We start from the raw sequence: 23,578 nt of genomic DNA, 5'->3' as shown, positions 1-23,578 counted from the left end.
GGAGGCAGGGTCAGAGAGGGGCTGATTGTGTGGAGGCTCCAACCCGGGAAAGACCTGCCGGCAGCCTGGTGAATGGCTGGGTGAGCACAACAGAGCGGGGGGGGGGGGGGTACTGCCAGAATCTGCCCTGTTTTCCCTGAGGGGTGAGGGGCTCCAGGGGCAGGGAAAGCCCAGGGAGGGGCTGCATTTGCCAGGCTGTGAGGCAGGAGAGTTGCTACAGCCTGCAGTTCAGATACTGCTCTCTGTTGAGCCTGGGAAGGGGGTGAAAGGCCGGGGAAGGCTGTCTTTGCAGGGACTGCAGAGGAGAAGCCGCTGCCTGATGCCTGGAGACCCCACGAGCACAGAGACGGACACCAGCACCAGGGAGCATCCACAGACCATGTGCAGGGACACGGACGGTTCTGCTCCCTGAGACACCCTGCCAGGGGCAGTGCACATGGGATGCCCAGGACACCGTGTGCAAGTGAGAGACTGTGTAAATAATTTCTTGAGGGTATATTAGTTGGTATATCAATGCGTTTATTTAATGGTTATTTGTTATGTTTTAAAGAATTAAATCTTGTAAATAGTTTGAGAATTGTCTGTGAGGGTGCTTGATTGTAAGGGGAGGCTCTCTGCTCAGGGGCACTGCAGCAGCTTCCCAGGGGGTCTGGGCAGGGCTACTGGCTACTGGGTACCCCAGGATCCCACCATTCAGGTGAGGACATGTGTAGTGTCATGCCCAGGGTTACAGATGCGTAAAGACATATTCATCCCCTCGCTATACAAGGGTCTGAGGAGTTGAGATGTGACCCACATGTGGTAAGATATGCTTTGTTTCCTAGCTTAAAATGCATCTTACATGGCAGTGTTGCTGTAAGTAAATATATTTGTCGCATGTTCTATCCCAACAGGAATTCATCATTTATGCATTTCTAGTGGCTTGTGTTATGCATTATTGCTATCAGACACCTACAGAAAGGGGGATTATGTTCTCAAAAGCAGTTACTTGATAAACAATTTAGGGGGGAACAAAGGACAATAACGAAATATAGCAAAAAGGGCTAATGTAACCTGTGGATGTACAAACAGGGAGGTGGCTTCTATTTCTATATATGGAATTGCTGAGACTAATAATAAGAAAATGGTGTATTCAGTTTTTGTGCTAACATTGTTAAAGAATGGAGAGACTGCAGAAAGGAGGCTCAGAAATGATTGAAAGTCTAGTGAAAATGCTCAAGTAAGAGACTTAAAAGGCTCAATCATTTTAACTTATCACAAAGGTTAGAACAGTAGCATAACTAGGGTGGGGTGACTGGGACAAATGCCCTGGGTGTCAATTTGAGGGAGCAGAAAAAAACAGCTGCTGCCACAGCTGCACAATTATGCCAGTGGCATGATTGCAACCAAAAGCTGGTGTTGCCCTGGTGTTTGGCATCTATCTTGGTTGTCTGGGGGTGTCATTACATCCCTAGTTGAGAGGCAGTATGATTATATTACATATCTGGAAAGAAAATACTAGAAATAAAGGTCTATATATCGTAGCACCTATAAATATGTAAAAATCAATAGGTAGAATTTGAAGCTAGAGACATTCAAATTGAAATAAGAAAAAAAAATTACCAGTGAGTGCAATCAATCATTAGAACAAATTAACATGGGAAGTGGGCAATTCTGTCTCCTGAAATCTTTAAGCCAATCCTGAATATCCTCCCTGAAGATATGCTTTGGCCAAACACAAGTTATTGGACTCAATACCTGTTTGACTGGATAAAATGTAATGGCCTGTGATGTACAACGCTTCAAACCAGATGATCTAATGGTCCCTTTTGGTCTTATTCTCTATGGATTCATGACAATTTGGGAGTCCAGTACCTCCTCACTTAATAGACAGCCTGTTGTTTATCAAGTTCTTTCTTAATGATACTACAGCTTTATTGAGCATCTAGATAGACAGGGTATTAAATATGACCCCTGGTCTTACACAAATATTTTTCTTGCAGTGAAAGAAACAGATAAGCCACTATAAGAAGGATTAGGCTCTTTCTAAATAGCATAAGAAAGTCCAGTCGATACCAAAACACATGCCACGTTCTTTTGTGGTAACAAAGAGACAGTATTTTCCTGAAACATCCCAACTTGACAATAAATGTTGTTTCTGTGTCAGAAACTCTGGTGGATTTTGCCACCCTCCGTAAAGGAGTTAACTTGTTTATCCACCAGTGATAAAGAAAAGTTCTCATAAGAGAGAGAGGGTGAGCTGTCCTCTCATGTGAGTGAGAGCTGTCCTGGTGAGAAACTGCAAGAAAAATCAAACGTACAAAGAAGTTTTTTTCTGTGTTAATTGAGCTGAATTCTAGGAATTTGAATTCTAGGAATTTGAATATTACTTTATGAATTCTGTTTGTAGTGGCTGGGAGAAAGATTTGCTTGTAAGGCAATTCAGAACAGATGCTGAGCAAAATTAACTCTTGAACCTAGAAATCAGAAGAAATTAATGTTTACTACATTAAGTACCTACCAGATTTAAACTTGGATTGTAAACTAGGTGGCTAACATACATTATTAGAACTATGAAAAGGCCAGATGCACAACAATGCATTTTATTTTCCTGATGTCTCATTTTCAACTATGCTAGTAGTCTCATATAAGCAGAAGCATCCGTCTAATAATCATGTTAAATTGCAGTGCTGTTCTGTCTCTCAGCAACTGGCTAATTCAATCAGAGCACATAGATTTTTCATCAATCTTTAATTTGCTTAATTTTGGTGAACTGTTGTCTTAGAAAATTTCCCATCTTTCCACCTTATGACTGTAGAGATGATGCCTTGTGCTATTCTTTCTCTCATTTCCATTTCAATATAGATTTTATAGTTCATTACCTGTCAATCAGTTTTAAATGGTGCAGTATTCATTTTATCATGTTCTGTAAAACAGTTGTATGCTTCTTTCAGTATTTTACATTTATTTTAGTCTAAGCTCTATTTATTTCTCTAAGCATTGAAGCCATCTGTAGCTACTCATTTTAACGTGTATTTATTTTAGCAAATGCAGTATTTTGTTTTATATGACATTCATTTGGGATGTTTATTCAAGCAAGTGAATTTTGATTCAACGGCAGTGTCTGAAATTTTTTTAGCTGTGACAAACTTTTTTCCCCCACAATATTTTTATTTGTCATTAAAAAATTAATGTTTGATTTTGTTTTCTAATAATCCTTTCATGTAGTTACTAAATTATAAAAACAAACATAAAAAGAAATATCTTCATTAGAAGAATTTTGGCTTTGGTATTGCTGGACATTTGGGCAGGGGGCTGGCCTGGCCCTCAGCATAACCCTTGCACTACCCTGGCAGTGCCAAATGTCCATAACATTGCCCTACCATATGGATAAGGCTGGATTTCCCTCGTGTGCATGAAATCTTGGGTTGCATACCCCTTTTTCCACTTAGTCACTCTTAGTACCATCAGCATCTTCATGTATTGTGGAGCATTTTATAACAGGGTTGTGTGAAATAGACACATATGTAGTTAGTTAACATATACTCAACTCAGAATTAAGAATATGCCTGTGCTTGTGCCTGTGCCTGTCGTTATTCATCAGGCTAACATGGTTATGGCAAATACAGTCATCATGCAGCTAGCATCTTATCCTGAATGAATGGGTATCCATTTATAGGAGAGCTGATTGAAGAAAGCCTTTGGCATAAGTCTGCAGCAAATCTTGAATTTATGCTTCTAAAACTACAACAAAATCCCTGAAAAACTGGTTATGGAAATACCATGTTTATTCAAATATAGGATGATTCACCCAATAATTAGATTCTATTATATGTAAAATCTATACATTTATTATAATTTTCTAGGTATAGAATCTAATTATTGGAAGTTTGCTGTCCATTTATTGCCCTCCCACTGCTAGAGCAGGGAAAATAAATCTGGGAGGTCAGATAACCTCCTTGTCCTCTTCTTTCCCCCAACTTCTTATCTTCAGAAGTCCCTTACCTCCCCACTTACTGTTATACTCTGCTCTCCCTGAGCACATGGAAGTGAGGAGAAAATTTGAAAACACTGACCTTGGATTAAACATAGCTGTAGTAACTTGCATGTAGAGCCTATAGACTTTATTTCATTCAGAATTTATGTATGTTACCAATTTTTGAGCTGCTGTAAGTTTAAGCACAGGTATGCCATAAACACACTTTTAAGTAGCACATTGGCACCTACTTATATATAATACAAAGTATGCATGTCCAAAGCCAAAAGGCTCATGATTTACCATATAATTCATTGGGCTGGGTCCCACCAGAGTCAACAAGATTTCAAGCTGTGACCCCACAGCTCAGCACTGCTCAAAGGATCCATGTGCTTAATTAACCCTACACTCATGACTGGAACCAGGTGTTCTTGTCATGGGTCTTGAGATGCTCCAAAAAATTATATGCAGATGAGGTGTAGGATAACATGGTCAGGCTTCACCTCATGGAAGGTGGGGCAATGTTAACCAAATGCAATGGGCTGAGAAAGGGGGCAAGAGAGGGCTTCTGGGTAAACTGTTTGGGGCCCCATTTTGTGATGTTTGCCAGGCACTTAAGGCTGGGGAAGAAACAGGAATGATCACAAATAGGAAAGAAAAGCACAGCTCAGCTGTGGTACTGAAGAGGAAGTAAAAATATATTCACTGTAGTGGCTCACCATGACTTAAAAAATAGCCAATGTATTTAAAAAGATTTCTTTGTATGCAAATATAAGGCAAGGGAATTCCCCCCATGCTAATTAGAGAAAAAAAACCTTGTTTTGTACTTAAATACAGTATATAGGAGTCTAAAACCAACTCTCCCCTTGAAGAATCATACGCTGAGTATACTTTATTTAAACCTAAGGATCCATAGAAAGTTGTCTGCTTAATACTCAGGCCAGTAATTTTTAATGCAAATCATTAATAGGTATTCTTAAATTAAAAAAAAAAACCCAAACAAACAGAAAGTTGTATTCTGAATTGAACACCGACAAGGATCTTTGGAAAATGAAGAAAAACAAAGTAATACCTTGCTATGATAGTACCTGATGTTAGCACTGAAACTGTGCTATGTTTATATGTTCACATTGATGTGTTACCAGCACAGGAAGATAATTAGAACTTTTATCCCTGTGCAGTTACAGGAGATGCTCAGTTTGGGTACCAGCAAGAACAACATTTTAATAGCCTTTTTGTTCAGCTCTGGAGCTACAAAGATCTACTGTGGTGACAAATATCACAGAAGGTGTTTATCCCAGTTTGCAATGTGGGAGACTATCTGCTGAAAGGACAAAGTCCTCATAGAGACATTACAATTTTACTGGTGTAATTGATCTGAATCCAGCCTATACATATTATAGAACAGAAGTTTAGCACACAACTTGGCTTATATCTGTAACAGAACAGAAGTCTGGTGCACACAGACTATTTTAAAAATGTCAGAACCTGTGTAAAATTTGTCTCCCCCACTAAAGCGTGAATGTATGTTCTGTTTGCTACTAATCTAAACTATACTGCTTACAGAAAACTGTGTAATTTAGATCAAGTCTGCTTTGGGCTTTTCAAATGTCTGTACCTAGCCAAAAGGTCAAGAGGACTTAAGCTGAAAACTGAGTTATGATTCATATGTAGAATATCCAGAAAGAAGCACAATGTGGGGAAAAAATCACACCAAATGACATTTGGGAACTTCATTAGCTGAGGTAAAAGGTTACAGTTTAAATGTGGGGAAATAGAGAGACATAAGTCTTGATACAATGACCTATTTAATAGATATATTCTAGTGAGCTTTGTAGCTTTGCAGACCAGAGCAGCATCACATAAAACTGTCTCCTGGCAATATTTTGGGAGAATTCTCTTGGGTACAGAGCTGCATACCAGTAAGGCCTTTTGGAAAAGGCAGGCAGAAATATGTAGTTTTTCAAAAGAAAGTTCTATCTTATTTAGAATGTTTCAGTTGAAAGATCTAATATTTAAGTACATACATAGATAAAATGTTCCAGAGAGAAGCATTATGAAAAAAGGACAGTGCTTTAAAATGGATGGAATTTAAAATCTAATCTAAATGCTACTGGAGACCTCTACCTATGAAGAAGTAAAAATTTTTATAGGGTAAATCATGGAGATTTTACTGAGCACTGAAACCAGAAAGTGCTAAGTCTTTTGAGGGCTGATGTTTTTCTTGAAATGACAGCTCTAGAGCTTGGGATAATGATAGAGTATCAGCTTTCATTTTCTTAAAATGAAATGGTTGTAGCCAAATGTTTAGAAATATCCTAAAATCTCTACTCCCCCACCCCCAATGAATTATTTTATATCTAAAATCTCATGATTTCAAACATTTGAAGGGGGGGGTTTAGTCATGTTTTTGAAACTCTACTGTGTAATTGTAACCCACTTGATGTCAATGAGTGTGCTGGCAATACAGTCAATATTGTGAAATTGATCCATGCATAATAGTGTTTTAATAGATTTGCTTAAAATCATTTGTATGAAAAAGGAAGAATCTGAATGTTGGAAATTGGAGAAATCTGAATGTTGGTTCCTATGTAATCAGGCACTTTCACTTGAGTAACTACAAACTTTCCAATGATCATTTTGATCAACCTCTGACTTCTCAAACAAGGTTAAAGAAACTTCCTTACAGGGAGAACTTTGACAACTACCTCTGCTTTATGAAATAGAATTTCTAAATTGTTTACTTATCCTGTACTTATTCTTTATATTCTATTCAGGCTTAAATGTTACTTTTTACAGCAAGCTATTAAGACACTAGCCTGCAGTGCTATAAAAATCCACATGCAGACCAATACATATCTAAATACATCTCCTTTATTCTCTCAAGGGCAAGGCTATAATTAATACATTCAAACACCTTAGCCCTTTGCAGAACATTAGCCTGCTTTAAGATATATGGATACTTCTCTTAACTCTATCATTCCTACAGCATTCAGGAATCTAAGCTTACTAAAATATTTTGTTTTAGAAGATGATTTGTTTTATAAACCATCTGTGCAGATGACATATAAAATATAAATAGAAAGATACAGAGTGATAACATTTTCAAAAGAACCTCTGCCCCTGAGAGCATACAGATGTCATGAGAGTGACAGCACAGTGAAAAATGACAAACAGTTGTAAGTAGTAAAAACAACCTGTTTGAGAGTTACAGTGAAAGGGAAGACCTGTTTGGGGAAAGACCTGTTTTCCTAATTTTTTTAGGTGATTTTTACAAGTGGTTCTATGTTTCTCATTCATTTCATTGTTACAGTCATTATTTAATATTTGTTTGTCTGAGAGTTGGAAGATAAAATGAGACTGGTAAACAGAAAAAAAAGCAGGCACGTTCCTAGTAATGCACATTTTCCAAAGAGATTTAAAGAGAATACTGAAACTGGATGGTTCCAAAGAGCACTGCAGGGCTAAGTACAGATCATCAAAAATCTTGAGCCTGAATTGATTCAATTTTTGCAGGTTAGTCTAACCTGCATAGATTAAACCAATAAGCAAGTGAATACACATTCACTTTTGATTCCAGAAATGCAGCCACATGCCTGCAGTGGCTCAGGCCACAAGCTGGGGGGGGTGCTAGAGTGAGCCCTCCCTTCCCTTCTGCAGTGGCTGCTGGAGGGAAGCTAAGCTCAATGGGGGGCATGGACAACCAATGGCCTGGGCAATGCCTCAGGCCAAGGGGGAGAAGAAAAGGGGAGTAAATCCCCCTGACTCCCCTCCTACCAGCACTGAACTCCAGCTGGGGTCTGCCTAGCTTTTTCCCCCACTGGCTGTTAGAGCACCAGGGAGCATGGCTAGTCACTGGCCCAGGCAGCCATAAAAAGTTAAAAAAGGAAGGAAGAGAGAGAGAGAGAAGCTTTTCAAAAGCAGCTTTCAATGTGACTCGAGACCAGGGGTAGGCAACCCCTGGCACAGGTGCCGGAGTGTGGCACTTGAAGGGATTTTGCTTAGTACACGTGCCTCTGGATGAAGGGTGGGGATTGGGCCAGAGCTACATGGCCACAACAAGGGTTGAGCCCCTTGTGGTTCCCCTGCCATCTGCCCCTGGCATGCCAACATCTTACAAGTTGAAGTTGTGGGTGTTTCTGGCACTGCCCAAAAATGTTGTTGACCTGTGCTTTAGAGTATGATCTAAAACACATTTGGCATTATAGGCTTTTATTTAACTACTCAAAATACATTGCTAAGCAGGAAAGGGCTGATAACAAAGCCTAGCAATTCAATCAGTACTTTCTGGAAGGTGAAAAACCAAACAAATCAATCTATTTACAGAAAAAGTGAAACTTGTAAAACAGGTCCATTGTGGGGATTTCCCTTCCCTCCTCCCCCTCTTTCTGGAAGAAGATGAGCATTTTTAAGCTTTTAACTGCAAAACCTTTTTTTTTTTTTTACTTCAAAGCTATTTATAAACTTCTTCCTGTCCCCCTCCTTCCTCCTGACCAGTTATTCCCTTCTAAGCAGGTAGCAATGTAATGCAATGGACTCACCTGTACCATACTCCAGCCCAAAACATTTGACAGTATGATTCAAGAAGATAAACATGTCACTGCAGGGTCCAAGACCCTCATTCTTTCTTTTTTTGCCCCACTTGTTTTCTTTTTCTTTCTAATCTGCTTGTGAATCATTTTAATTCCCTGTTCTTAATGCAAGCTTGATGCAGGCAGGTATTACAGAAGCTTCAGGTGTATATCTCTACTCAGATGAAGGGTGAGAGGGAGGGATTAAACCTCCCTGCTTCCCCTCCCACAGGCACCCAGCCAGGGTCTGGGGTGGGGGTGTGGTCATGATCACTTTTAAAAATATATATATATTTTGGAAAATTTTTCGTGTTCCAGGTCAAATTAGCCAGATCAGTTATGAATCTTTTTGACTGATCAAATTCAATCATTCAAACACTGTACGTGGCACTGCCACCAGCAAGTGTCCTCCGCCCCAGACTTCTTCAGCCTGGGGCTTTAGATACTTCCAAATCCATCAGCAGGCATCCTACATGCAGGCCCAAGCCTGGAGGGTTGGTGTTTTTTTCATAGACATTTTTTCATAGACATTAGGGCTGGAAGGGACCTCGGGAGATCATCGAGTCCAGCCCCCTGCCCAAAGGGCAGGAAGTCAGCTGGGGTCATAGGATCCCAGCAAGATAAGCATCCAATCTACTCTTGAAGGTGTTCAATGTAGGTGCTTGAACCACCTCCGCTGGCAGACTGTTCCAGACCTTGGGGGCTCAGACAGTAAAGAAATTCTTCCTTATGTCCAGCCTGAAACGGTCTTGCAGGAGTTTGACCGTTCGACCTAGTCATCCCTTGGGGCACTCTGGTGAACAAATGTTCCCCCAGATCCTGGTGGTCACCCTTGATAAACTTATAGGTGGCCATCAGATCACCCCTGAGCCTACGCTTTTCCAGGGTAAAGAGTCCCATGGTTCTCAGCCTGTCATCGTAAGATCTGTTTTCCTGACCTCTGATCATGTGCGTGGCTCTCCTCTGGACTCTCTCAAGTTTCTCCACATCCTTTTTGAATTGTGGAGCCCAAAACTGGACGCAGTACTCCAGCTGCGGCCTCACCAAGGCCAAGTACAAGGGGAGAATGACGTCCCGGGATTTGCTCGAGAAGCGTCTATGGATGCAAGCCAGCGTTTTGGTTGTTTTACTAGCCACAGCATCGCATTGCAGGCTCATGTTCATCTTGTGGCCAATGATGACCCCCAAGTCTCTTTCTTCTGTAGTGCTATCCAATGTAGCACTGCCGAGCCTATAAGGCTGCAGGTTTTTCCTCCCAAGGTGGAGAACCTTGCATTTTTCAGTGTTAAACACCATCAGGTTCTCGTCTGCCCATTTGCTGAGCTTGTCCAGGTCAGCCTGGATCACCCGCTTAACTTTTGGCGTGGATGCTTTGCCCCAAAGTTTGGTGTCATCGGCGAACTTGGCCAGTCCACTCCTGACTCTAATGTCCACATCGTTAATGAAGATGTTGAACAGTATGGGTCCCAGGACAGAGCCTTGAGGGACCCCACTGGTCACAGGGCACCACGATTAGTTACTTCCATCAATTACAACCCTCTGGGTCCGACCACGGAGCCAGTTTCCCAGCCAGCGGATCATGGTGGAGCCAAGGCCACAACTAGGCAGTTTGGCCAAGAGGTGATCATGGGATACCAGATCAAAAGCTTTTTTGAAGTCAAGATATATGACATCAATCTCTCCTCCCTTGTTCAGGTGATAGGTCACCTGGTCATAGAAGGAAATGAGATTGGTCAAACAAGACCTACCCGCAACAAACCCGTGTTCTGATTACCCCTAGTCTTGCTTGCCCTCAGCCAATGGCCACAGGAGCAAGCTAGGGAAGAGTCCCTCATTTCCACAGAGTAAGCATGTAGCTGAGATCCTCTTGCTGAAAGGTGGCCAGTGGGAAGCTAATACATAGTTTATAGTTTCATAGTTGGTGGGGTTGGAAGGGACCTGAGCAGATCATCAGATCCGCCCCCCTGCCATGGCAGGAAAAAGTACTGGTGTCAAATGACCCCAGTGAGGTGTTTGTCTAGCTTTATCTTAAAGACCTCCAGGGTAGGAGCCAGCACCACTTCTCTGAGAATTTGGTTCCAGACCCTAGCTGACCTGACAGTGAAGTAGCACCTTCTGATATCTAGTGTGAATCTACCCTCTGCCAGCTTGTGACAGTTATTCCTAGTTACTCCTGGCAGTGCTTGGGGAAACAGGGACTCCCCTAATGCCTGCTGGTTCCCCCTGACTAGTTTGTAACAGGCCACTAGATCCCCCCTCAGCCTTCGCTTCTGGATGCTGAACAGGTTCAGGTCCCGTAGCCTCTCCTCATAAGACCTGCACTGCTGCCCCCTGATCATGTGAGTAGCCCTCCTCTGACCCTCTCCATGTTGTCCACATCCCTCTTGAAGTGCGGCGCCCAGAACTGGATGCAGTACTCCAGCTGCAGCCTGACCAGTGCCACATAGAGGGGGAGGATCACTTCCTTGGACCTGCTCGAGATGCATCTGTGGATGCATGACAAGGTACGGTTGGCCTTCCTGACTGCATCCCCACACTGCTGGCCCATGTTCATCTATTACAAGACTCTCATAAGGTGTCCTATCTGTAGTGCATTTGAACAGACTACACAATGCCATTGAAATCCAGTTCAGCTCTGGTACTAAACCAGTGCAGTCACTACAGTTGATCTTAGTTCACAAGAAGCTGAGCACTTAAACCAGTTTATGTGGAACTTTTGTCCCTAACCCAGGAGTTTTGAAGTTATGCTAGGCTATAGTTGTGTTAAGCTAAAGCACTGCTATAGGCCTTGGGAGTATCAGGTTCACTGGCCCCTGGATAAAAGATGCACTGAGCAAAAATACTAATTCAAAGTAAGGAACAGTAGCTGAACAAAATGAGGAATAAAAATTTTGAACTCTATTAATAAAGTTGAGATAACGAGATGAGCTGCACCCAGCAGCGAATGAGCTGGAGCTACCCAAATTCAGTAGGGCATGAGCTGGATAAGCCTGAAATCAGCAGGGAGTGAGCTCTAGATGCCCAAAATTGGTGCGGGGGGGAGGGGGAAACTACAGTTGGCAGGGGATGAGCTGCAGGTGTCTGTACTTGGCAAAGAGATGAGTAAAAAGGGACATCTCAACTGAGAGAAAAATAAGAATTAGTATTGGGTGAGGACATCTTGGCTATAAATACAAAGGTTGTGAGACTTGCCCTCTTATACCAACTTAGGAGGTGTTAGTTGCAGTTTCTCTATGCTAGGCTGATTGCTATACCGACCCATTAGTATACTCTCCTAAGAGACAATAAACCTATCTGTGCCTTTGCCACCAAACTCAAATTTCAGTTGTTGCATCTGGGCTCCAGAATACTGGTCACAAGCAAGGTCCTTAGAGCACACAGACCCAAGAAGCCTTACCATCAGCTGCAATAGCAGGCAGGAGGCCAGCCAGGAACACTCCCCACACCTGCACACCTCAGAACAACAAGCCACGATAAAGAGAGGAGGGAATACAGCAACTGTGAAAGAAGGTAAGCAGGAGCATTGACAAGTTGAGTTAACATTTATATAGAACTGATTTATTATAACTAGAAAATGCTGAACCTAGAATATCAGTGACACATGCTACCTTGTACATAAAATAACCCTTCAGCCCTTGACACTTTGAATCATGGAAGAAAAATAATTATAATCCTCAGACAAAGAAAAATAAACAATTTCCTGGGATCACATTTAGAATTGGAGCAAAAAAGTTATTTGACTAGTATAGGCTCTGTTTCTGTTCTGCTAACCACAAACTGACTCAAGATTTTACAAATGTGTTTATTTGGACCATTAAGCTAATAGTGAAAAAATGGCTTGGAAAAAAAGGGCTAAGATTTTTGGCGTTTGTTTGAACGTCTGGTCAGCCCAGTAAAAAAGAGCTTTTATGACTGCCATATGAACATCCAGGATTTGTATCTGATACTTTCTTTTTACTACGTACACTTTCCTAGGCAAAATGGTACTTGTATGGGTGACGGCTAATTAAGGACACAAATACCAATGATGTAAATTCATGATTTACTCAAAAATATTAGTGAAAATGTTTTGTAGTACCTGTCTCTAGTACTCCATTCCTTATTTACATGTCTACAGCTACTGTTTTCAGATGAATACACGTGCACTTCAATTCTGAGAGCATTGCCATTGAGCTGAGAATTTAAGCATTGAAATCAAAGGAGATTAAATATATTCCTAAAGTTAAGGATGTGATCACAGTTCAAGTGTTCTTAATTGAGCTCAGAAATAGATGATTAGAAAAAGAGATTGTATTTACTTATTTCGTATCTAACAATTTTAACTTAATCGAAACTTAAATATAGTTCCCCTAAAACTCTCCTGAATTTTATGAATATAGAATCACAGACTACAGAACTGAAAGGGGCCTCTTGGGTTATATGATCTAGACAAAGTTATCACAGGGTGTGTCTACACATGCATATTAGTGCTACACAATAAACTCTGATAGATATTGTGCCAGAGTTTATTGTTCCTAAGCACCACATTTGCACTTGTGAACAGGACTGCAACATATTGAGCTGGATTGGAGCAGCCCTGGTGGTGAGGGGACCCTCAGTATCAGCCTGCCAGCCCGGGGCTGCTCCAACCTAGCTTAACCTGCTGCAGAAGGGCTGTCTGGGGCACAAGGGTGCCAGCAGGCAGCCTCCACAGTGAAGCACCCTGGCCAGCCAGCTCAGGATTCACATGTGTGCTGTGGTGGAATAAAAAACTCCATAGGAACATAGTACTTGTATTTAAAAGTACTACCCTGTTGTGGAGTTTATTAGTTTCCTGCAGCCTAATAGGGCCACATGTGTAGATGCCGAGATGTTTACTGCGGAGCTAATTGGGTAACTCTACAGTAAATATTTTGTGTAAATGTGTACCCACAGACTACCATATCAGACAAACTTCTTTCATAAACTTATTAAACTCTATAGTAGCAGAAGTAAATTTCTACCATCAGTAGTTCTGTTGGAAGGCTGTTTCAGAAAATTATTACTTTTGTGGTTAGAAACTTGCAGCTAATTTCTAGCCTAAATCTATTCATGGTTATTTTATATCTATTTCTGCTGGTGCTAATATTATTCCTCTGCCTAAAATGCTTTCCTGTCTCCTTTGTACCAGTACTCTTTTGCATTTATAGAGAGCAAGCATATTCTCTGTCTCCACATCTACATGAAATGTTTACTGCACACTAGACTAATTAGCTGGGCAGAAAATGTCTTGGCATCTACATGTGCGCCCCTATTAAGCTAAAGTAAACTAATTTACTCTGCAGCATGATAGTACTTGTAAATACTTTGGAGTAAAAAACTGCAGCTGCACACATTTAGATGCTGGAGGGACTGGCTGGGACACAACCATGTTCAGTGCACTGAAGCACCCTTGTGCCTCAGCAAGCCCTTCCACAGTATATTTTGCTGGGGGAAGCAGCTTTGGGCTGACAGGCTGACCCCTGGGGCCAACTGCTAGTTGGGGATGCTCTGACTCAGCTCAATGTGATCAGGGGGCATGATTACGTGCATAATTGGGTGCAGCAGGGCAGGCCCTACAAGGAGAGGCTACCAGACCTGAACCTGTTCAGCCTCCATAAGAGAAGGCTGAGGGGGGATCTAGTGGCCTGTTACAAACTAGTCAGAGGGGACCAGCAGGCACTGCGGGAGTCCCTGTTCCCCCGAGCACTGCCAGGAGTGACCAGGAATAACGGTCACAAGCTGGCAGAGGGTAGATTTAGGCTAGATATCTGGAGGCGCTACTTCACAGTCAGGGCGGCTAGGGTCTGGAACCAGCTTCCAAGAGAAGTGATGCTGGCTCCTACCCTGGGGGTGTTTAAGAGGAGACTAGATGTACACCTTGCTGGGGTCATTTGACCCCAGTACTCTTTCCTGCCATGGCAGGGGGTCAGACTTGATGATCTACTCAGGTCCATTCCAACCCTAGAAACTATGAAACTGTGATGTGCAGTGATCCCAAATGCATGTGCAGCCATGCGCCTGGCAGCCATAAGCTCTGGATTGATAAGGTTGATACTATAACCAGTCCTTGATGAACTGTATTCCTGACAGATGTTTATCTTTTCAACTGAATATGTGGTAGTTTCTTATTTAGCTATTTCTTTCCTCATATGAACCGATTCTCTTAATCTTCTCCAGGTTAACAGTAAAAGAAAATGTGTGTGTGCATATGCATGCACATTGGTTTATGTCTGCATGGATGACATTATGCTACTATATCAAATGCCTTGCTGAAGGTGAATAGATTAGATCTCCTGAATTTCCATTGTCCAAAATACCTCTTTATAAAATAGGCTTCCTGCTTTGGGTCTGTCCAGCCCCACTGTTTTCAAACTCAGGAACCACCTGGTCACTTAAGTGAGTGGGTTGTAAAAAATCCATTGGGAATGGGGAGCTTGCCTTTCCTTTATCCTGAGTTTCCTGCTGAACAACCTGTGAGACCCTGGTCCCTCCACTTGGGGATGCTGATGACTTTTAAAAGGACTGGTCTGCATCATATAGTCCCTGTTTCTGGTTGGAACTTAGTGATGAGGTCAAAAAGGTTATAAAAGGTCACTCCATCGGGAACAAAGACACAGACAGAAGCATGTTCCTCGGGTGCTCTCTCTCTCCGTGTCTGGATGAACTTGTGAATAGTTTACCTGGAATTTAGCCAGTAATTTAGGATTAAGTAATTTTAGTTGCAGATCAAAAGGGCCATCACACCCATTCTAGTTTGCTCAAGGTGATTTTCTTTTAATATACCTTTGTCTCGTACTCGTTCCTTACCCTTTCCCTCTTTGATCAATAAAGATATCTTGTGGGTGTGCTCCAGGAAGAAGGTCAGCTAGACATAGGCACCCCAGGGGAGACACCTGAAGCAGGGTTTAAGTCAGGCACAGTGAGGCAGGGGGGTCAGCATAGTAGCCCCCTGTGGCAGCTCCGACCTAGGGGGTGCCGTGACCTCCCCTAGTATCCCTACCTACTGTGCCAAATTGGGTCTCAAACGCACCTGCTATCTCACCTGCCACATCTTGCTGGTAAATATCATTAAAGGGAGGCTGCCTTCCTGCTCTCCTTGGCATGGCACCTTGCTGTACCGGGGCTCTGTCCAATTGCCTGCCTGCACCCTCATGCTTCCCTCATGGCCCTCACCGCACCGGGGGGCCCGTCTCCCGCAGCTTTCGTAGCCTGCACCAGGGCCTGTCTCCTGCGGCTCTTGTAACCCGCACCAGGGCCTCACCCTTACACTGTCACCCCACCAGGGCCTGTCTCGCACTCCCGCCCTCACCGGGGCCTGTGCCTTTATACAATTGCCCTTATACCGTCGTCCTCCCTGGGCTGGCCTCCACACTGTCGCCTGCACTGGGGCCTCAATACTGTCACCATCTCTGGGCCTGCCTCTATATGGTCGCCCATGCCGGGCCTCACAGCTCTTGCCATCTGCACTGGGGTCTGTCTCCCCACGGCCCTCACAGCCCTCGCTGGGGTCTGTCTCCCCATGGCCCTCACCCCCAACCGGGGCCTGTGCCTCGCGCTCCCGGCCCGCACTGGGGCCTTGCTCACGCTTCCCACAAATCGGGGCTCAGGCGGCTTCGGCCTTACCTGGCCCCCAGACCCCCTTCTTGGGTCTTACACCCGCTGGGCTCCTCACAACTGAGCTCAGGCGGGCTCAGCCTTACCTGGCCCCAGACCCCTTTCCCGGGTCTTACGCTCACTGGGCTTCTCACAATTGGGCTCAGGCAGCCTCAGCCTTACCTGGCCCTCGGACCCCCTTTCTAGGTCCTACACCCCACTGGGTCTTCTTGCCTATGCCCACACAGGGCTCCTCCCGATGTCCTCCCCACTGGGGCTGGGGTCGGGACACCCCAAAACGCAGCGCCCTCTCCAGTGCTAGGAACCCCCCCACTGCTGGGAAGCTCCCATGAGGCCTCCTCCAACCCCTATAGCTTCGCCCAGTCCTCTGGTGTAACAACAAAACAGAAAACTCCCACTCCTGGGTTACAACATAAACTCCACATCCAACTGGCTATCCATCATTCCTCTCCCTATCAGGTTTTCCTCCACCCCATATTATCTCATAGAATGCAGCTCAGGCCATCAGATTTCCCTGCTCTGCTTGCTCCAGCAGAGCTCCACTTTCCTTGGCTGCCAGAGGGGAACTGACTCTGGCCTCAGCCTCGCTGTTTATATAGGCCAGGCCCTGCCCCCTTCTGGTCAGCTGACCAGACTGGTTGTCTTGGCAACCCACACCTGTGCTGCCCTGGTGATGGGCAGCTGAGCCCATATTACTACTTGTTAGTAGCAGGGGCCCTGCTACACCCCCCTACCGGCCCACAACAATGCTTGCCTTCCAAATTTGTTCTAGAGCCTTGTATGATGTGTACTGAAGTTAAACAAACAGGTGTGCACTTTCTTCAGATAACTTTTACTACCCTTTCTTTAATATCAATATTTAGTTTACTATTTGCCAGGAATATGGTAAATGTATGCACACTAATACACTTTTCAAAAAGCCTTACTATTGCATTGGTAATTTTGAGCAAAAGAGTTTCCTTTTTCTGTAGTTTAGGATGGAAATTATTCAGTTCTCATAACTTCAGTACATTAAACTTTTTGAGTTTTGCTTTTACTGTCATGGTAATCTCTGATTATGTTCATTCCTATTAGCCATCTTGTCTTTGCACCCACATTCAAGACCTTTGTTCTTATTGAAAATTGAAGCATGCTCTTCCTTTTTTTTTCCATCCTTACTAGGTTGTACTGAACCTCTATCCAGTTCTTACTGTATCGCCATTCTTCTTTGTTTTCTTGTTACTTATAAAGCTAATGAACCTTTAATATTCTTGTTTAATGTCCTTTGCATGATCTAATTTAGCTTGACTTCAAAGTTGTTGCCCTAGACTAGGTCCACAAAGGATGTAAATCCAAAACTTAAATAATGAACATTTGTTCCTTTTCCTGCTTCCTCCCCTCCCTCAGCACACAAACACTCATTTTTGTCCTATACCAGGAGGCAACTAAGGCTTTGACTTTAATTTTTTTTCAGGGAACTAGGAGCTTAGGAGCATGCCCAGAAGCACTTCAAAGTCTTGACAGTGCTGAGCATACTGGTACCTAACTCATGCCTAAACCCTATTGAGAGTCACAAGCTAGTTGTTTCTTCACTTGATCCAGTAGGCATTCTCAGAACATGATGACTGCACAAAATACAGTGTCAACCACAGTTGTCCTTCAAAACCAGGCCAGTGACATCCTTTAACACAATAGATCATTGGTTAGAGCTCTAATGCATGTGAAGGGGTCTGCATTCCAGCTCCTATTCTAAAAACTTTTTTTTTTTTAAATCCAATGACTGTTTCCATAGGCGCTGCATTGGGGGTGCATAGGGCTGCATTTGCAGCCCCTGAGAGTGCTGGTGCCTCCCCTGAGAGTGAGTGCTCTTGGCTTAGGCAATGGGCGGGAGGGGGTCAGATGGAGTGCTGGTGCCCCCCACCCCAAGAAGTGCCATTGGCATTTCCGGGCATGCCACTGGCAGTTCCAGGCTTTGTGTCTGGCCATGCCCCTCCCTGCCACTGCCACTGCCGCAGCCTCCTGCAGATGGTCCCTGCTCAGCAGGGGTAATGCAAAAGGGGTGTACACAGGCACACGTGCACCCCCTGAGCGTGGCAGTGCATCTCCTGAAAAACAGAGGTCGGCGGAGGACACTGTCGGTGGCACCTCAAGGTGGTTGCCACTCACCACCCCAGTGCTGACAGTGCCGACGGCATTTGCGGGTAGTCACTGACCCTTGGTTCAAGTAATGTATAACTCTTTTATGTAAAATTAAACACTTTCAGTAGGTGGGAATTCAAGTTCTCTCCCATACACAGTGTCTAATTGCCTGATGTCTGGCTTTGCTCCTGAGATGATAGTGATGTAGAGTTGAATCCCCTCAAAAGAAAGGAGAGTCACCATTACCTCTTCCTCCAATCATTTCCTGATACAAAGAAATAACCTTTTTGGTTCCTGAAGGAAAAATGTGAGGTACTTATTTTCTAGAGGATGGGAGATTGAGAATTTTAAGTGAAGGAAGGGATTTTCAGTAAGAAAACACTGTTCTTAAACACTGCAGAAGTACTTCTTAGTGGCTGTCTGAGGAAAAGTTTTTGTGGATATGATTTGAAAGTGCCTAACTCTGCCCAGGCATTTTACATGGAATGTAGGTTTATAATCTGGGGCTGTGGATTCTCCCACAAAGGTCAGGCACCTAATAGTTGGGTATCACAGTGATGAGCTTTATGGTCCTTGGTGGATCTGGCTTTTTACGTGTACATTTTCTGACTCAATATGTAGTTTTCCTTGCTAATCAGTCCTTTTGTTTTTCTATTCCTTGCAGGATCTATGTTTACTCCTGACATTCTTTCTGAATGGTTATTCATCCACTTAGATCTGGACTTATTATTCTGAATATTTCCACCCTTGTTTGGGATTCAAATTCCAGGTAACTTAGCACCTCTTTGTAAAGAAATTATAAACCTTCACATTTAAGTCCCTGTCACTTTTGTCCAGTTAACTTCAATAATTAATTCAATTTATTTTCTCAAAGTGTGCCATTTCCAAATTGTAAACCTGTTTTTGTTTTTCCTTCCATTTTATTTGAACAGGATGTGGTTATAATCACCTCATCCAAAGTCATTTTCTATGATGAGCTGCTCGATTGTGCCACCCTACTATTTACTAAAATCAAGTAAATAACAGTGTTTCCTGTAGAGAATATTTAGGGAAGAAATTTCTCAGTTGTTACTGTCAGTAATAAGTTATCCCTGCAATTGTTAGAAGCATTTGTTCTGTAGGCAACTTTTGGGAAGTTTCCCAAAGTGAAATAGTTCCCATTATGATTTTTTGCACTAATAACACTGCAGAGATCTCTATATTCTTACACAGAGTTGACCCTGACAGTCCAAAGAAGATTCTTTGCTGCATTTTAGATTCTTATACTTCTTCTCCAAAGCAATCTTGACCCACATCAATTCTGTTTTATCCATTCTAATATTATGTATTTCTCTACAGCTTATCACCTCTTCCCCATTACCATTATTTCTACCTTTTCTGAGTAGCCATATCCCTTAATACCTGTGTTCCAGTTGTGGTTGCTATTCTTCTAAGTCTGCTACCCCTATGATAGACGTTTTCACCCCCTGAGCCAATAAATTCTAGTGCCTTTTTTGTTGCATGCATACTTAAATCTTATTTATTTATTTCTGATCTCACCTAATTTGCTAGATTAGGTATAGTCCTTTTCACTGACTTCTTTGCCTCCTTGACTACTGCTTTTATCAATATTCTTTTCTTCTTTCTTTCCATACTCATATTACGGTATTCCTTGAGTACTTACTGTATCTCATTTACTAAGTTTTTTCTTCCTATGCTTTAAATATATAGATAGTATAAGAATGATGTTGCAGCCATGATGGTCCAGAAATTATGCAAGAGGCAAGGATTTTTTTGGTAGTATCTTTTACTGGACCAACTGTGTAGTTGGGATAAAGTAAGACATGCTTCCTCAGACTGGATCACAAGGAGCTAGGCACAACATAGTGAAAAACAGTGGTGTTGAGGGGGTGAGAGAAATCCTAGGGGTAGTAGTCACAACATTCATGGAAGAAAGGAAGTTGATTACTGGGAGATCAAAGCCTATCAAGAAGGAGGAGGGTCATTCTAATCTTTCTTGTGTAGAAAAAAGTCAGGAGTTAGGTAAAATATTATGTGCCATGAAACCAATATCAACATTTAGTCCATGGCTCTGTGTGCCCAGTCAGCTTAGGAATTTTTCTTTCTGAGTACCACCTTTTAAAGGTGTTTAGGTAGGTCTGTCTTGAGTATGTGGATAGCGAGATCAGAGAAGAAGTAGGTGTTCTGTGAGAAATGCACTCCTAACGGGGTGTGTGTGTGCGTGTGCATGTGCTTTGTTTTTTCTGTGAGGGCTCATTCTGGTGTGCATTTGCTGTTTAGTTTCACCTGCATAGTTGCCTTAAGGGAACTTGTTACATTGGATCATGTATATCACATTTTGGAAATGGCATGTATAGGAACCATGGATTCTGCTGGGTTTTTATGGGGGTAGTATTGCTAGTAGTTGCAGCAGAGATATGCTGATGGGTCATCTATGTAATACAGGTATAGTGCAGATTTGAGGGTAATGTTTTCTAGATATTTTCCCTACAGGTGGCTCATGAAGATGTTGGCATATTGATGTTGGCATATCTTTGTGCCCATAGCTGTGCCCATGGTTTGGAGGAAGCAACTATTGTTGAAAGTGAAGTTTTTATGGGTGAGGATAAAGTGGATGATTTATACAACATGTTGCAAATGAGAGTCTACTTCAAGGTATGTGAGGCAGGCAGCTCTGCTTTCATGGTTTGGGATGTTAGTGTACAGGCTGGTGGATAACTATGCTGGCTAGTATTGCCTACTCAGGGAGGTGGTTGATGTTCTGGATTCTGTTGAGAAAATAGGTTGCATCATAGAAAACTTGCTGTTTTTGTGACAAATGGTTTCAGGATCGTTTCTATAGCTCTTCAATGAGAGCACTACACTTGGACCTGATGAGTCTGTCAAGGTTACGTTGGTTGTGGATCTTTGGGAGCATATAGAAAAATCCTGGGGTGGCAGTGTGGGGGATAAGTGGAAGCAGTTTTTTCTAAAGCTGACATGGGAAGGATTTAATATTTTCCAGTTCCAGAGTGGATTCCTATGCTGGATGGCTGTCATCAGGTTTTTTTGGTAGTCTGCTGTATAGCAGTCAGGTATTTTTACAAATTAATATCATTCCGCTTCGTAGCATGGGTATCTTCCATTTAAATTGATCCATTTGGAGTAGGTTAGATGAAAAAGATGGTTTCTCAGTTTTTCCAAAGTTCTCCATAGTTGTGTTCATAGATAGAGTTGTGTGTGTTAGTTATAGGGTTGCAGAGGATGAGTCCCTTTGGGAGGATATTACATTTCTTGCACAGGTTAAGAAGACATTGCTGTGTCATCATCATCTATGTAATGCAGGTCTAGTGCAGGTTTGATGGTGCAGTCTTCTATATTTTTCCTCCAGATGGCTCATGAAGAGTGTATTGAGGGGTCATTTTTGTGGCCATATATAGAGATCATATGAGTCTCTTCTAATCTTCCACCTGCTCCCATATCCTGTGAATCATGTCAGACTTTATCCTGGAATCGATAACTCAGGTACTTGGATGGAGTCTTTGTGTGAATGCTTCTCAGTTGTCCAGCTTCCTGAAACCTTCCTCAGAGCCTCAATTTTTGAGTTGTTTGCTTATCGTTAATTTTTCATACACTCACCTTTGTACTCTAAGCCTTCATTTTTTTTCACTATTTTGGTGTGACTTTCTAGCTTTAATTCATTATCCTCCTGTTCTCTCCTACACTCCCCTGTATATCAGTCGTACATTGTTGTGTTCCATTTCCTAGCAATCTCTGGCAACCCTTCCTTTCTTCTGCTGAGACTGACATCCCTTTTTTTTTTCTTTTCTGCCACTCCATATTTATTCAAATACTTTAATTACTAATGAACTTCGAGTACTAGTAAAAACTATTTCTAAATTCTAAGAAATGGTTTTAATAAATGACCCCTTACTGCCTTCTGGGTTTTTTTTTGTTAATATTCCCAACCAGGAAAGCATGAATCTACATTATTAGGAATCGCACACTGTATTACATGTATTATAAATTACAGTTATGAAAATTAACTGAAGCATGAGAGGAATTTTTATTTATAAAACTTGCAGCAATTGCCAACTTTATAACTTTCAAGAAGTTGTAAATTCCTTGGCAAAGACACTGGTTGGGGTGTGTGTGTGTGTGTATATTATTGCTTTGCATACAGGGTAAAAGTTTGAAACTCAGATCAACAATTACCAACAAAGAATGTTTCCGTGTTCCTCAGGCATTCTCAGAAGGATAATAAAATAATATTATCGGGAATGTTCTGGAAACACTGATTTACTGGCACTGCACTATCTTGCCTGGTAATACTGCTAGAAAGCTTCAGAGTTGAAGATTCATGTATATCTTGAAGTGTCACAGATAGGTATGGGTGACAGTTACTGAGAGGCCCTCATTGCTCTATCAAAGGACTAACACAAGATTAAAGCAGTAAAAAATGTGTCTTGCTTCTGAATTTCTCACAGCCACAGGTTAAAACACATTAGTTGTCCTTGGGTATTTTACTATTCCAAATTCATCATTAATTTCACTTAATTATGCAGAGGAGGGCAAAGAATGCAGTAGCCTGGTAAAAAATTGTCACTTTCTGGGCATTTACAAACAATAGATACCACATAACAGCAAGAATTAACATGCTTTGGTAATAACTTTGTATAAGAAACAGGATCCACATTTATGACTACTTTCTGGGTTATGTCATGCTAAAATAGCATTATATAAAGGTAATGCTAACAAGACCATTTATCTTTACAACTAGAAAAAATGATAGATCCACAAAACAGTGCAAATGGGAATAGAAGAATAATATTTTTGGGAACATTTGAATATTCACGTGTATTTTGAAAGGTGTGCAGAAGACAACTTTTTTGTATCTGTGGTTTAGAAGCAGAAAATTTCTTTATTAGATTTGGAAGAACTTTTTTTTCCTGATGTTTTACAGAGCAGAATAAGAGGATCTACTTTCCAGTTGTTAATCTGACACAAAGGTTTAGGAGAGAAAATATTTTAAGGTAAGCTAGTTAAGTTTCATCCATGGTTTGGGAAGAGTGGTAAAAGGGGGGGATGAAAAGCATTTTGTGATCATCATTATCCTTTCTTCTCTCTGTTCTACTTTTATCCTTTACTCTGCCTTCATTTTTCTGTGCTTACTTTCTCTTTCTTCAGTTTTTTTGTTACATTTCTTACTTCTTTATTAATTCTTCTTTTATTTTCAATTTATTCTTGCCAAGGGTGAATGATTTGAAATTTTGGGAGGAAGAAGTTAATGAAATCTGCAACCCCTTACCGTCCAAATCACTCCCACCCTTTTCTGAGAGCA

General features: G+C 42.1%; 1 long non-coding RNA gene across 1 annotated transcript; it reads left to right on the top strand.

The window, feature by feature from the left end:
- Positions 1-208: 208 nt before the first annotated feature.
- LOC149865903 (uncharacterized) lies at positions 209-23,578 on the top strand. Its single transcript, XR_016441563.1, has 4 exons — positions 209-463; positions 18,923-19,027; positions 23,201-23,270; positions 23,490-23,578. It is a non-coding gene; the product is annotated as an uncharacterized LOC149865903 (long non-coding RNA).

Source organism: Crocodylus siamensis, chromosome 4 (assembly GCF_052110815.1).
Source record: "Crocodylus siamensis isolate JL-2025a chromosome 4, ASM5211081v1, whole genome shotgun sequence".
Taxonomy (NCBI): domain Eukaryota; kingdom Metazoa; phylum Chordata; order Crocodylia; family Crocodylidae; genus Crocodylus; species Crocodylus siamensis.
Note: the sequence above shows the minus strand (reverse complement) of the source record. Positions and strands in the feature narration are given on the sequence as shown.